The 15,581-nt window shown below is 44.1% G+C and overlaps 1 protein-coding gene across 1 annotated transcript in view; it reads right to left on the reverse strand.

The window, feature by feature from the left end:
* Nucleotides 1–15,581, reverse strand: part of LOC105871535 (uncharacterized) — a 30,886-nt gene that overhangs the window by 6,487 nt on the left and 8,818 nt on the right. The window lies entirely within an intron of this gene.

The raw sequence follows: 15,581 nt of genomic DNA on the forward strand, positions 1-15,581 counted from the left end.
AGTCTTAGGATGACTATACACATACTCACCCCCTTGCAGGGCTCCCAAGGGGAGCAGCCCTCCTTAGCAGCACCCACCCCCACACCCCTACACACAAGGAAAGTGGGCATATTAGGGCCTTTTCCTCAATAAATTGCTAGCTGAGAAGTCTCTTGTCCAGGAACCCCTGATCTGACCAATTTCCACTTTGCTAGTAGGCCATGGAAGGCATTAGCCTGATACACACAAGATACCTGATGTATACATATTCATGGAGATTTAGGAAAGAAAAGCAAGGATCAACTGCTAAAATACTTCCCTGGAAGCTCAGCCTGTCCATCAGCCTGACCAAATCCAATCTGTCCCTGAGAGTGAGAGTTAGGGACAAGAGCACACCCATTTTCAGTCAATCTGTGGCCTGTTGGGAATATGAGTAATTGCCCCTAGGAAACCAGCATTACTCTATAAATATGGAAGATAGTATGAAGTTACAAATTGATGGGGACTTTTAAAGATCTTTAAAGGACCAAATAATATAATATGATTATATTATTCCTCATTTCTAATGTTTTATAGCATTTTGCTTCATAAGAAATTCCCTCTGTTTCCCAGCAGGCAACACAATGGGGGCAGGACAATGTGAGAGGGAGGCTGCACCCAGGGGCTGACTGCATTTGCATAGCCCTGTGGCCTTGGGTGGTCGGTTCGCCTCCTGCAAACTGAGGGAGTTGGACTAGATGGTCCCTGAGTTCTACTCTTGTGCTCCACTGCTGATGGAATGTGGAAGAAACTTAGGAAAAAAGACTTTCCAAGAGGAAAAGGAAAATAGGAATACAAGTCCACAGAGGCATTTTTCTTGCCAGTGGTTCCCAGGCCTGGCTGCATAGTAGACTACTGTGAGAACTCTGGAAAATCCCCATGCCCAGGCCATACCCCAAAGCATATAAGCAAAATTTCTAGTGGGGGCTGGGGGAACTTGAGCACCAGTATTTCTAAAGCTGCCCAGGGGATTTCAATGTGCAGCTGAGGCTGAGAGTTGCTTGGTCAGCAGCATTGTGGCAGGCCTAGGAACTCTGCATTACACAAGCTCCCAGCTGATTCTTGAGTATGTGAATGTTCGAGAACCAAAGAACTAGAGCTGTCAGCATCTGTGGGCACCCCTGGCTCAGGGTCTTTGCTGGAAAACTCCATTCTAGGTAATTGCTCAAAAATCTCTAACTAGAGGAGCCGCGGATTACCTCATCTGAGGAGAAATTTGCTCTTGTTTGTACTCTGTCTGCCAAGGAGGTGATCTTGCCCTAGATAAAAATGCAATGCAATTCATACCCTGGTTTTTACGAAGAGGATGATTACAGAACCATCATTTACATTTTTCACCTTGCTGACTATCTGTGGTTCCACTAAGAATCAAAGATGCCCCAACCTTTCCATAGATGTAGCCAATGACAAGTTAAATTATTAAGAAAAACAAAAATGTAAAAATATCTTAATTAACAAAAAAATGAAAAATGATAACTGAATTTTGTCTGGAAGTACCTGAGTTCTCTTAGGAGAGACAGTCTTTTGAATGAGAAGCTTATCTCCAGCCAGGAATGCTACTAACTAGGAAAACCTATGTGTTTACTTAGCCTGAAGCCTCAGACAACACTGGAGGGCGGAGAAAAAGCACACTCATGAGGCTCAATAGGGCAGAGTAGAAAGCTCTATCCAGTGGTTCTCAACCTTGAAGCCTCATTAGAATCCCCCACCCACAAAGACTGGTCTGAGTTTGGAATATTGGCATTTTAGAGTCACAGGTGATTCTAATACACAGCCAAGGCTGCAAACCACTGGGCTGCTCCGTCATGCCCCTTTCTTAGCACAGGGGCCTTCTCTCCCTGTCTAGTTAGTGTTATTTATTTATTTTTATTTATTTATTTTTTGAGACAGAATCTCGCTCTGTTCCCTGGGCTAGAGTGCCGTGGCGTCAGCCTAGCTCACAGCAACCTCAAACTCCTGGGCTTAAGCAATCCTCCTGCCTCAGCCTCCCGAGTAGCTGGAACTACAGACATGTGCCACCATGCCTGGCTAATTTTTTCTATATATAGTTTTAGTTGGCCAATTAATTTCTTTCTATTTTTTTTTTTTAGTAGAGACGAGGTCTCGCTCTTGCTCAGGCTGGTTTCGAACTCCTGACCTTGAATGATCTGCCTGCCTCAGCCTCCCAGAGTGCTAGGATTACAGGAGTGAGCCACCATGTGGCCTCTAGTTAGTGTTATTTACAAAAGTATCTCCAGGTGGCTTTCAACTTCCCTATGTTCAAACTTCCTGCCATCTGCCCTTTTGTACAATAAAAGCATGTATACCACACTTAATATTGTTCTAGCAAAGCTGATAGAGCTGCTCATGTGAGAAATCATAGTATTAAAGGATAGAGTCAACACAGATTTTTTTGCAACACCCAATAGCCCATAGGGCAAGTATGATCCTGTGCTTTCAGCCTGCGAGAGCCCCCGTGGCGTGCTACACTGTGAACTCTGCATCACTGCACACTTGTGCTTTGTTCTTTCATTCTGAGTCATGCAAGTTGACATGTTTGCTTCTCCACGGTGTTTGTGTTCTCATGGCAATAGTTGCCAAAAGACATGCAAATGACAGTGCCAGAGGTGCCACAAAAGTGCCAAGGAAGAGTTTCAGGCTGGATGTCAACCTGAATACCTTGGAGGAACTGGATGAGGGAACGGAGGGTACAATCCAGCAGTCAGGGATGACCCTCTGGCTGATAACCATTAGGGCCAACAGAGAAAGGAGTCGGAACTGTGAACAAGCACTACAAGAAAGTGTAACAGACTTTCACAACTGCAGGGGACTTGGAGAGAATACTGTCAAGGCACCTCTTTTTGAGCCCATGCTAAGTATCTCTGATTTGGTTAGAGTACTCTCTTGGTAAGAGGTCCAAATTATAGACAACAGTATCTAATCTAGCTACCAAAAGCAGAAAAGCATTGATTACAGGGTATTATTAAAGAGCATACAGAATTTCTGGGAGAGAGAGAAACACAGGTGGGTTGCTAATAGCCAGGAACCATACAGATAAGAGCTCTAAAACTGTTCTGACAGCAGTTCACTGCTGCTGCCCACCACCCCACCCCTGTGACGTTAGGAACCAGGCAGTGGACCCTCCCCCAGAGCTCTCTAATCTGCTCTCCCAGCGTAGCTCTATCCCGTGTTGCGCGCGTCCGCTTTCCCGGTGGACGTGAGGCTCTGAGTTTCATGCAGGTGCTCTGCTTGGCAGACCTGCAAGGACATCTGGGAAAGCACTCTCTAGGTCTCAGCCTTATAGCTCAGGAAGGAACATCTTCCTGACAGGAGTTAGATGGGCCCTTGAGTGTCCACACTGCGGGGTCTGCCACAGCTCCTGCTCACAGGACGCATGCCCCATTCCAGACAAGGTCCGGGTTCCCCTAAGTGCCCAGCACATGACAGATGCAGGCTGTTGTGAATGAACGAATAAATACTTCAAACCCTCTCACGGTGCTCCTGCCTACCGGCCAGTGAGTTTGTTTCTATGTTGTCACCATTTTTGTTGAGCAAAATTTGTTTTACAGCTATTTGAGTATTTGATTGCACTTGCCCTGTTCTCTCTCTCTCTTTCTCTCTCTCTCTTATGAGTGGAAAACCAAGAAATTAAAGTAATGATACTTGTGAGAAGAAGCAAAGGTCTCAAAAACCTTAAACTGAAACAAAGATTAAAATTATCAGTAGTACCCAAAGCAGTCTGCCTATTGCCTCAATAAGACCTCATTGAGAAAAAAGAGCCACTGCCTCTTCACATGTGATTATGTTTAAGCTGCTAAGACTATGTTGTTGAAGAATCTGACTAATGGACAAAAGAGTCATTAAGGATTTTACAGTCGCCATTATCTTTCTGGGAGTGGAGCACCCTTATAATATGGAAGGCTGTTTTTAACCTTTGTACATTCTCACTTGGATGCCTTTTCCAGGCTCTGTTAACGTATGACATTGGGCTTCGCTCTACAGATAAAGAGAAGCAGGAGAGCAAGTGCGCAGGGCTGAAGAGGGAGGACCCACAGGTTGGGCCCACTCGCGGTGCCTCCCCGGGGCAGCTCTCCAGCACTCAGCACTCTAGCTGTCAGCTGCCAGCCCAGCTGCCCCTCTCAGGTTCCAACGCCAGGCCAGGTGTGACAGCCCGGGAAGGCAGCATTGCTAGGCCCTTGGTCCCTATCCTTGTCACTCACTCCTGCTGGTCCCCAGCCCCCTTATCTGGGAGTGAGGTGAAGATGCTGGAGAAGTGCAGCTGGGAGCTGAAGGAGAGGTCCTCTCCTCTCCCCCACAATGACAGCAGTTTGGGGTAGGCTTTGGGGTGAGGGCTTGTGGAGTGTCCACTGTGTGCATGGCGCCATGGGCTACATGGGGGTAGAAGTTTGTCCTGCGCATGATCCCTTCTTGTGGGCTAAAATGAAATCTCCTTTCATCTTCCGATGTAATGTTGTCTCCTACTTACAGATCTAATTTCCATCTGAGACGCAGTGACTTCCAATAGAGCATACAAGTCTTACATTACTGAGAAAACCACCACCCTGTCCCATGGAGCACCTGCCCTTTTTGTAAATAGCAAACTCCTGGTCTTAGAGCTGATTTTTTTTTTTTAAGAGAAATGGCTTGGAACATCTCCAAATAACAAAAGGTGTTTTAATTGGGGGCCTGAGGGAGGAATTACTGGAGCTAGGGGGCCACCCTGTGGCTAAGTGTCAAAAAAGGAGATCTACGGTCCCCCCCCCCAATACATCTGCAATTAATCTGTTCACCCCTAGAGGCATATAGGAATACCAGGTCAAAATTTGCCAAATTTCTGCTCAGAATGGTCAATTGGTCTTCCATGCTAGAATCTTTAGACCAAAGTCTATGCCCGGATCAGCATCCCTTAGAAACTTAGAAATGTAAATTTTTAGGCCATCCCAAACCATCTGAGTTTTAACAAGCCCTCCAGATGATTCTGATACCTAGTACGGTGTGAGAACCAGCAGCTGATGCCAGCTGGGTAAGAGAGCACCTCTGGGCTGGGCTAGCACACAGCATGTACAAATTGTAATTGACTATAACTATTATAGAATTCATTCATTTATTCAACAAATATTTATTGTGTGTTTAAAGAACAGAAAGGAGGACCATGTGATCGGAGTAGAGTGACTGAGGGGGAGCGTGGAGGAATAAGTCCCAAGAGGCAGGCAGGGGCCAGGGGACCAACATGAGGACTTGTGTGTCATGGGGGCCCCTGGAGGGTACTGAACAAGGAAGAGCGGTGATGAAACTGCTCTCCATCAATGATCACTCCAGCAACTGGATGCAGAACTCACAGTGGTGGAAGCAGGAGACCAGATAAGAGGCTGATACAAAGCTCAGGAGAGGGACACTGGTGGCCTGGATATGGCGCAGCAGTGGAGGTACTGAGATGAAGGTATTATACAACTGACAGGATTTATGGGTAGATTGTATTTGAGAAGAGACCAAGAGGAATCTAGCATGACTCCAAAGTTTTGTGCCTGAGCAAAACTGTATTTAGTGAGAAATAATTAAGTGCCTATGAAACCTGCACTTAAGGTGTATCTCCTAGTTTACCTTTAGTAGTTTTTAAACATAGTTAAAATGTTTTAGTAGGAAAAGGTGATTAAATTAAGATTATGTTAATATGTCATGAGATTATAATAAAAAATTAATTAATTAATTAAGATTATGTCCTGTGGTGGCTCACGCCTGTAATCCTAGCACTCTGGGAGGCCGAAGCGGGAGAATCGCTCAAGGTCAGGAGTTCGAGACCAGCCTGAGCAAGATGGAGACCCGGTCTCTACTAAAAATAGAAAGAAATTAATTGGCCAACTAAAAACATATAGAAAAAATTAGCCAGGCATGGTGGCACATGCCTGTAGTCCCAGCTACTCAGGAGGCTGAGGCAGGAGGATCGCTTGAGCCCAGGAGTCTGAGGTTGCTGTGAGCTAGCCTGACGTCATGGCACTCTAGCCCAGGCAACAGAGTGAGACTCTCAAAAAAAAAAAATTATGTCCTGGATCTGGTTTGGTGTTTTAAAAAAAGATTATGGGTTTTTTTGGGTTTTTTTTTTTTTTTTTTGGCTTCCACTCGATTTACCTAATTTTGTTTTAGTCAAAATATGTCTTCTTTTATAAAAATGTGTTTGAATTTCAACAAGTAGCTTTGATTTTCATAAATAATACTTTCATACACTGGTATGCTACAATGAACATAGGGGTTGTATTTAAGGTAATCAAGGACTATTCTCTTTTTTAAAATTGATATATAACAATTGTACACATTTGGGGGTACATATTCTTCATTATAGATGTAGAAATTATCAATTTGCTACTTTTATTCTTCCTGCTGCACAAATTAGCAGCAATTATTCGCGCCTGCAAACACACATTTTAATATATAATAGAGCCATACCCCCATTTAATTCAGCAGCCAGATTCCTGACAACCTCAACTATTTGGAACTCAGGTATGAATGAATTCCCAAATTACACTCAGGAGCTTAAGGGATGTGTCTAAAATTAAGGTTAATGAGTTAACAAGCTTAATTATTTTGTTTCCTCTGGCAAACTTCCAGTCTTCCTGGGTTTCATCCGACTCAATAAGTGGTTACTGAGTGCTTACTGTGTGCAGGGCACTTTATTAGGCTGTGATGAGAGGTGTGAAAGGGAGAGCAGAGATTAGAGCACAATCTGGGAGGGAAGCAGACAAGCTGACCACAGCAGGAAGGGCGGAAATGGGCAGTTGCCACCTAGAAGAGAATAAAAGCCTCTGAGCTTCTGAATTAGCACTAATAACCCAAGATAATGAAATAGCCCCCAGGGCTGGAGTACACCTGACAGTGCCTGAGGTTTCATAACAATGACTCTGAGTCACACAATTAAAAAAATAAAAACAGATAAGATGTTACTACTCAATTTCCTCTGGCAGGGAGGGATTTAAGACATTTTAGGAAAAAATCTAATCAAAATAATTAGCATTTAACTTAAAGAGGTCATTTTAAGTTGTCTGAATAATTAATAGGAAGTTATTGTAAATGTACCTGAAAAGTTCTTGACTGGCCAAATGAACTGCTAGTTTGTGAATCTTATTACATTAATGGGCTACCCAGGAGATGAGGGTTTAGAAATAGAGGGGATACCATTGTTAACTTTATTAGTAGTAGTAGTAGTAGTAGTATTGCTCCCTCACATTTTTTCTTTCTTCCTTTTTTTTTTTAACATTTTATTAGGGAAATTTAAAAATACACACAAAAGTAAGCAAAATAACATAAAGAACCTTACTGTGCAGTATTCATCACCCACTGCCCAATGCCACTACCATCCACATCCCTCTCCTGCATTACTTTGGAGCAAATCCCAGACATCATATAATTTTATCCATAAATATCTCAGTATGCATCTCTAACAGGAAAAGGGCTTTAAAAAAATCCTCCAAATCCTATTATCATATTCAAAAACATTAATGATAATTCTTTAATATAATCAAATAGCTGTTCAGAATTCAAATTTTCAATGCTTAATAAAGTTATAACTTTTAAAGAGTTGATTTGAATTAGAATCTACAATCGAATGATATGTCTCTTGGTCCATATATTTCCCCCACCCCTTTAAAATTTTTTCATCGAGATTTGTTGAATTCAGCAGGGCATTTGGCCTGGAGAATATCCCACAGTCTAGATTTTGCTGATTACAACTCTGTGGTGGCATCATCTAACATGTTCCTCTCTCCTCCCCTTTGAATGCTTTTAATGTGGTTGTTGAAACTAGAAGCTCGTTTCCATTCAAGTTCAATGTTTTTGCAAGACTACTTCCTGGGTAGTAATGTGTTCTAGCAGGAGGCTTTTCATATCTGGTTGCCTCTCTTTTTGTTATGACAACAGCTATTGATGCTATGCCTTTAACACTGCAGTTCCCGAGCCCCGGGGGCTACAGATTGGTACTGATCTGTGGTCTGTTAGGAACCAGGCTACACAGCAGGAGGTGAGCAGTGGGAAAGACAGCCGGAAGCTTCATCTGTAATTTTTTTTTTTTTTTTTTGAGACAGAGTCTCACTCTGTTGCCTGGGCTAGAGTGCCATAGCGTCAGCCTAGCTCACAGCAACCTGGAACTCCTGGGCTCAAGCAATCCTCCTGCCTCAGCCTCCCGAGTAGCTGGGACTACAAGCATGCGCCACTATGCCCAGCTAATTTTTTCTATGTATATTTTTAGTTATCCAGCTAATTGCTTTCTATTTTTAGTAGAGACAGGGTCTCACTGTTGCTCAGGCTGGCCTCAAACTCCTACCTTGAGCGATCCTCCCACCTCGGCCTCCCAGAGTGCTAGGATTACAGGCATGAGCCAACGCACCTGGCCGGCTTCATCTGTATTTATAGCTCCTCCCATCACTCGCATCACCATATAAGCTGTGCCTCCTGTCAGATCAGCGGTGGCATTAGAGTCTGTAGCTGCACAGACCCTACTGTACCGCATGTGTGAAGTATCTAGGTTGCTCCTTATGAGAATCTAGTGCCTGATGATCTGAAGTGGAGCTGAGGAGTGGCTGCAAATACAGAGTTATCATTAGCAGAGAGGTCTGACTGCAAAATAAATGTAATACACTTGAATCATCCGCAAACCATCCCTGCACCCTGGTCTGTGGAAAAATTCTCTTCCATGAAACTGGTCCCTGGTGCCAAAAAGGTTGGGGACCACTGCTTTAATACATTAAGGATTGTAAAACCTACAGGTGCGCACTACCCCATCTGGCTAATTTTTCTTATATTTTGTAGAGACACGGTCCTGCTATGTTGCTCAGGCTAGTCTCAAACTCCTGGCCTCAAGCGATCCTCCCAACTAGGCTTCCCAAAGTGCTAGAATTACAGGCATGAGCCACCATGCCCCACCTCCATGGTAGTATTTAGAGATATTCTTCATTCCTTTTTAAGTGGATAGCTGCCAACTGTGATTGAGAGCTTGGTTTACTAAGTGCCAGGCACTGTGCTAAGTGGTTTATACAGATTATCCCACTTAATCCTCAGAAGAACCCAGTGAGGTTGGCACTATTGTAATTGCTATTTTATAAATGCGAAATTGAAAGTTAAGTAATTTGTCCCAAGTCATCAAGCTGAAAAACAGTGAATAATCTTTTAAGATGGAAGGAGAAAATGGATGAATTTTATATCTCTATCATTCATATATTTATATATCTCTCGTTAGCACAGATATAGAGATATAATTACACCAGTAAATTAGTAGACATTAGTGTCCCAGAATACCCTGTCTGGTTCACAAACAAGGATTCATGAAGAAGTTTTCATGGAGAAGTTTCTATGGATGCAGCAAGATTACCAAGTAGGCAGAAAATTTAAATACACACAAAAAGTAACTTGAAAACCTTTTTAAAAGCTATTCTAATAGATGTGGGGAAAACACTGCAGATTAACAAAGTAAACAATGAGGTAACTTGGAGTAAATGAGAAATTGAAGCAGGTGTAATATCACAAAAGTCATTTGGGGACTGTAAATTCTTTGGGTGCAGAGCCAAGGATGTGACTACTGACATACTCCATCTCTTTCTCCTGTTATTGTTGTTATTGTTCTTTTTTGTTTGTTTGCAATGTTTTTTATAGCAGAATCTTTTTCTGCCATCCACTGTATCTGGCCCATACCCCAAGGCGGGTGGAGCAGGTTCTAGAGAAAGGGCAACAGCTGGGGGGCTAGGATGATGCCCCAATAGCATCTACTCCAGACCTTATAATGCTTTGTGTTCTACTTATTCACATGCTTATTTTCTCCTTTCTTTTAGACTGAAACAAATTCATGCAGGCCCTAACACACTGGTCCCTGTGTGCCTCCCCTCTCTCAGCCTAACTAATGGGCCAGGTGCACCTGACTCAAGGGCAGCCATCAGATTCTTTTGTTGGAACTCACCATTTGGACCTAAGGATGCTGGGTGGCCTCAAGCCACTCACCTTCCTCCAATTCCCACCCAGCCCCATCACCACGACTCAAGATGAGATCAGCAATTGAGGAGTCACTCTACTTTCTTCTTTACCTCCCACCTGCTCCATCCCATCCGCCAGTTACACTGATTCCACCTCTAAAATACATCTCCACAGCTGGCACCCTGTCTAGGTCTTTGCCATCATTCACCTCAACAATGCAGCATCTTGCAAATGAGTGCCCCTATTCCTAGAGTGATCTTAACAGAAATCAGATTAAGTTTCACCCTTTAATCCTCTCTGCACCCAGATGGAATCCACACTCAGATCCAGGAAGTCTGCCCGCCTCTCCTGCCTCATGCAGGTGGCTCTCACACCTCACTCCAGCCTCACTGGCCTCGCCTAGGTTCTCATCCGCTCTCAAGCTGTGCACATCAGGAGTTCCAGTCCTCCCCTTCTTTCCAGCCTCAGCTTAACGTCACCTCCTGAGAGGAGCCTTCCCTGGTCACACGATCTGAAATAAGACATCCGTATTTGTCTTCTCAGTACCTCATTTGTTTCCTTCCTAGTACTCAATACGATGTGTAATTATCTTTATTTGTGTACTTAATTGTTTCCCCAGCTACACTGTGAGCTCCATGACAGCAGGAACCACACCTATCTTGTTGCCCATTGCATTGTACCCAGTTGGGAAAATAACGACAAGCTTCAGAGAAGGAGATGGCCCTCAGGGAAGTGTGTGGCATTCCCTCCTTCTTCCATTTGGGACTGCTGCACCTTGATTTTGTTTTGGGGGGAATCATCCCTTGCATGTTTCAGTCATGGGGTTTGGGTTGACATGACCCCACCCCCAGCACCAGGAGAGTCTCTTACTGGTTTAAGCAGATCAGCACATTCCCATTCCTAGTACCACCCCCAACCCCCCACAGAGGGGCTTCAACCAGGGCCCTTGAAGAAGTTGGTATGTGTCCCCTACCATTTGGAGGCAGGGCAGATGACTGTCTCGCTCCAACTCAGAAAACTTAGAGGCAACAGGTGGACTGCTGAGCTGCTTTGGAAGGAGAGTGAAGAGCTGCTGCTGGCAGGGGCGTGGTGGGGGGAGGGTGTGCACTCCCAGTGTCTGAGTCTCATGGGCGTGATTCAAGCCACATTGGGGTACGGGTGTGAGAAATGGAGCCAGAGAGGCTGTCTTAGACAATCACCAATAGGGCCATCTAGAGGAGCAATGGAATCTCAGCCAAAAGGTTGAGGTTGCAATGGATTCTTAGGGACTGCAGAGAGAGCAGAGGAACTGCTGGAGTACAGGGTAAGGGAACCCAGATGAAAACAGGAGTTTTAGGGTTCTCAAAAGAGAATTCTCTAAGAAAATTGACTTTAAACACCTTTTAAAACTCCCCAGGCCTGGAGAACACGAAGCCATCTTCCTACAGTACCAATCAGGTAAAAATGTTCCTGGCCACCTCTTCAGGCTATAATCCTGAGGGATCCAAAACAGGATTAGAAAGTTGGGGTGAAGGAGCCTAGGTCTGGAGCTGGGGGCAGAAGATAGATTACACCTTCCTCCACATGCCCACATCCCATAGCAGGCCCTTGTAGGGAGAAGGCTTAAAATTATGTTTGGACTTCTGTTCACCTAGGACTGACATTATAAAGGCTAAATTGAGCCTGTTTATGATTTAAAGTGATGACCTCTTTTTAATTAAAAGTGACCAGAGGCCGGGCGTGGTGGCTCATGCCTGTAATCCTAGCACTCTGGGAGGCCGAGGCCGGTGGATTGCTCGAGGTTAGGAGTTCGAAACCAGCCTGAGCAAGAGCGAGACCCGGTCTCTACTATAAATAGAAACAAATTAATTGGCCAACTAATATATATACAAAAAATTAGCCGGGCATGGTGGCGCATGCCTGTAGTCCCAGCTACTCGGGAGGCTGAGGCAGCAGGATTGCTTGCGCCCAGGAGTTTGAGGTTGCTGTGAGCTAGGCTGATGCCACGGCACTCACTCTAGCCTGGGCAACAAAGCGAGACTCTGTCTCAAAAAAAAAAAAAAAGTGACCAGAAAAATAATGGGGCTTGCTGAGTTTAATGCAGGTGGAGGAGATGAATTACCAACCCCCCCAAAGGGATTATGGCATTTAAAACTAAAGTTGCTGTTAGGATTATAACTCACAAGTCCTGCTTGTTCAAAATACAGTTAGACTAATAATGGCTGACAGCAGTGTAATTCCTGTTAATAAGCCTCCTTATTTTCTCTGGATAGGAGAGGTTTACTGTTTGCTAACACTCTCTGCAGAGATCTGTGCCTTCAGTCAGCTCTCTTTTTTTTAATACAGAGTCTTACTCTGTCACCCAGGCTGGAGTGCAGTGGCATAATCACAGCTCACTGCAACTACAAATGCCTGAGCTTAGGCAATCCTCCTGCCTCTTTCCTCAGCCTCCCAAGTAGCGGGGACTATAGGCACACACTACCATGCCTGGCATTATTTTCTATTTTTAGTAGAGATGGGGTCTCGCTCTTGAAGGCTGGACTCAAACTCCTGAGCTCAAGTGATCCTCTGAACTCTCCCTCCCAGAGTGCTGGGATTATAGGCCTGGCCTGCTTTGTCTTTTTTAAATGTGTCAAAGTCTTCATTTAAAAAAACAGGTGGGGGGAGGTAGAGAAGAGCTTTGCTCCAAGGCCCCAAGAAATCTCTTGAGTTCTGTTAAATGTTCCCTTTTTATTAAGCGCATTTTCAGAAATAGAAAAGTACGTTGGCTCTTAAGAGATCCAATGTGCAAGTGAACCTGGCACTGGTCCTGATACTACAGTAAATACCTGGGGCCTTGCTTTCTGAAAATACTGGGGGCCATCCTTCAAGAAACTTTCCTGATCAGGCCAAGGCCTAAAACCATACAGTAATGTAAAGAAAAACAAACTGCTCTCCAACCAAGCTACATCCTCCAGCCTTACAAGTCAGGGAGCTTCTGGAAGGCAGAGTCTAGCACAGAGAAGGTGCTCAGTGGACAAATGGACTCCACCTTGTGGCCATACTGGAGAACTGCACCACTGCCTCTAGGGTCTTACCCCCAATCAACCCTCCCTGTTTCCCCGATCCTCTCATACCTTTAGTCCCTTAAAAAATAAAAGAATAAGATAAAGTCTATTTCGTGCACCTTAAACACAATGGATTTCAAACCAACTATATTCTTTACCCGTCTGGACTCCTTCTATCAGTATTATTTGCTTTCATTAATTTCTTCAATGGGCCAGGTGGTTAAAAACATTTTCACAATTAATCCTTACAGTAACCCAGGAGACAAAAATGTTACTATGCCTTTTCACAAATAAGGAGATCTAGGTACACGGGCTCAGAGAATTTCAACAACTTGCCCAAGGCCACACAGCTAATTAGTTGGGAGAGCTGTAATTTGAACCAGGTTAATTAGATCCACAATACAAGTACTTTCCACCAAACCACACTGCCTCTTAGTTGATAGGATTTTTATTTACTCAGATTTTCAAGCTGTAAATTAGTAAGGGGATGCTTGTTGTTGCCTCTTTGTCACTACTTCTCTCATTAGCAGAGATGGCTTGCTGCCATTATCTCCTGAATGATACTGGAATTTCCCTTCCTCTCTTTCCCCACTGCCACACTCTCACTTTGGCTCTTCCTCATATCTCATATGAAATACTACAATGGCTTCCTAATAGGGTACCAGTGTATCTTCCAGCCCACCCCTCCCCCACTGGAGACAGTGTTCTAGGTTTAAAATCCAAATGGGAAAAGACACAATCCATCCATAGGGCATTTAGGCCATATGTATCAAAAGCCTTAAAAATGTCTATACCCTTTCAATCAGTAATTCTACTGTGAATCTATTTTTTAAAATCCTGTATATAAGAAAGCTATATGGACAAAGATGACAAGGCAGTATTATTGATGCAGTATATTCATTCCTTTCAACTTAAAGAATTTCCATCGTGGGATAGATTATTCAAATCAACTTAATTTCTACTCCAAATGTATAGGATTTTCTCCCTCAGGCCATCCTTGGAGATCCTAGGAACACCCTGCACTTATGGGTCATCACTGGTCATTGCCAAGGCCACCAGTGTCCCAACTGACCTGGTTCCCTCAGTTCTAATAGAACACTAGCTTTCATGCCACCCTTGGGACCTATGGCTATTGGTGATGCTGGGAACCTCTTGGCTGTTCCTCTCTGAGGTCTGGCCACCCCCCTGCAGTATAGTCAGAGAACAGGGCACAGGTCCTAGCTGTTGTAGGACCTCTCCCCTAGCCGGAAGCAATCATTCAAACTGGGGCAAATCCACCACTGCCTGCTCAGATTTCCTGTCCCCTTTCCTTCCTGTACACTAAGGCACCTCAGGGGGGGTAGGCTTTTTGAAAACAAAGCCAGGAAAGGAAATGTTTTGCAGGCAACTTCTGCTTTCAGCCTGCCATAAACCTTCCCAGAGGAAAGTAAAACAAAGCCTACTACCTGCTTGAGGAGGGGAAAGGAGGAAATACAAGGGGAAGTCCCACATTTGCAGCTCAAAAAATTATCCAACTTTAAGAAGCTTATTGATGAGACAATATCATAAAATGTGAATGTTAGACATGAAGTCTGTGGGTTGCATGCAGATGCTGATACAGCCTGGTACCATACAATTGGCAAAACCCATTTACTTTACCCAGTTACTCCAGATACAAATTTCCAAAGTTCTGGTGAAAATGGTTGAATGAATATAGTATTACAGCAACTGCACTTGGCTTTTCCAGCTTTACATTCTCTTCCATGCCTATGGAAATCTCCTCCCTATCTGTAGCTTTAACTGTTGCATCCGTAGGACCAACCATCCCACCTTCATCTCCAGCCTTGACTTCCTAACTTTGGCTCCATGTCTCCAACAGGCCACAGGCAGCAGCACCACCTGGGAATCTCACTTTCACTTCATGTCCCATATCAACTCATTGTCTTCACCCAAAGTCAGCTTCCTCTGCACAAGTCTCAATCTGTGAATGAGGTAGGGAAGTAAAATCCAAGTAAAGTTCATTCCTCTATACTGTCCACTTATGAAAGACTCCAAATGCCTACAGAAGTCCCTGACCTAGGGGATCTTTTGCAGAAGTTGCTATATTTGGTACCACCTCACAGGCAAATGAATGGATTGGACGGAGTCCTGATCCCAAGGGTATCCAAGCTATTGGCCAATCTAGATCTTCTGAAGGAGCTTGGAGTGAAAGTTCTGACCAAAATGAATGCCCTCTATTAAACGGTGACAGCCAACAATCAGATTATCTCTCTTGGGGCTTTAAAGAGACACAGACAGACAGGGTTGATAATGGCAGGACGGTAAAAGCAGAGATAGAAAGAGGTAATAATTGACTTCCTATGATGTGTTTCCAAGAATTATGTCAGGAACTCTGTTGATCTAATCCTCTTTTACAGCAGTGGGTTTTCCAGGAAGCTGGGGAGTAGAAAAGAATATAGTAGATGTTTCTCCTCTTTCTCTTCCCTCCATTCCTACTTCTTTATTTTTCTTTTCCTTTCTTCTTCTTTTCATTTCCTTCCTTCCTTCCTTCCTTCCCTCCTTCCTTCCTTCCTTCCTTCCTTCCTTCCTTCCTTCCTTCCTTCCTTCCTTCCTTCCTTCCTTCTTTCT

The sequence above is a fragment of the Microcebus murinus genome, chromosome 3 (assembly GCF_040939455.1).
Source record: "Microcebus murinus isolate Inina chromosome 3, M.murinus_Inina_mat1.0, whole genome shotgun sequence".
NCBI lineage: Eukaryota > Metazoa > Chordata > Mammalia > Primates > Cheirogaleidae > Microcebus > Microcebus murinus.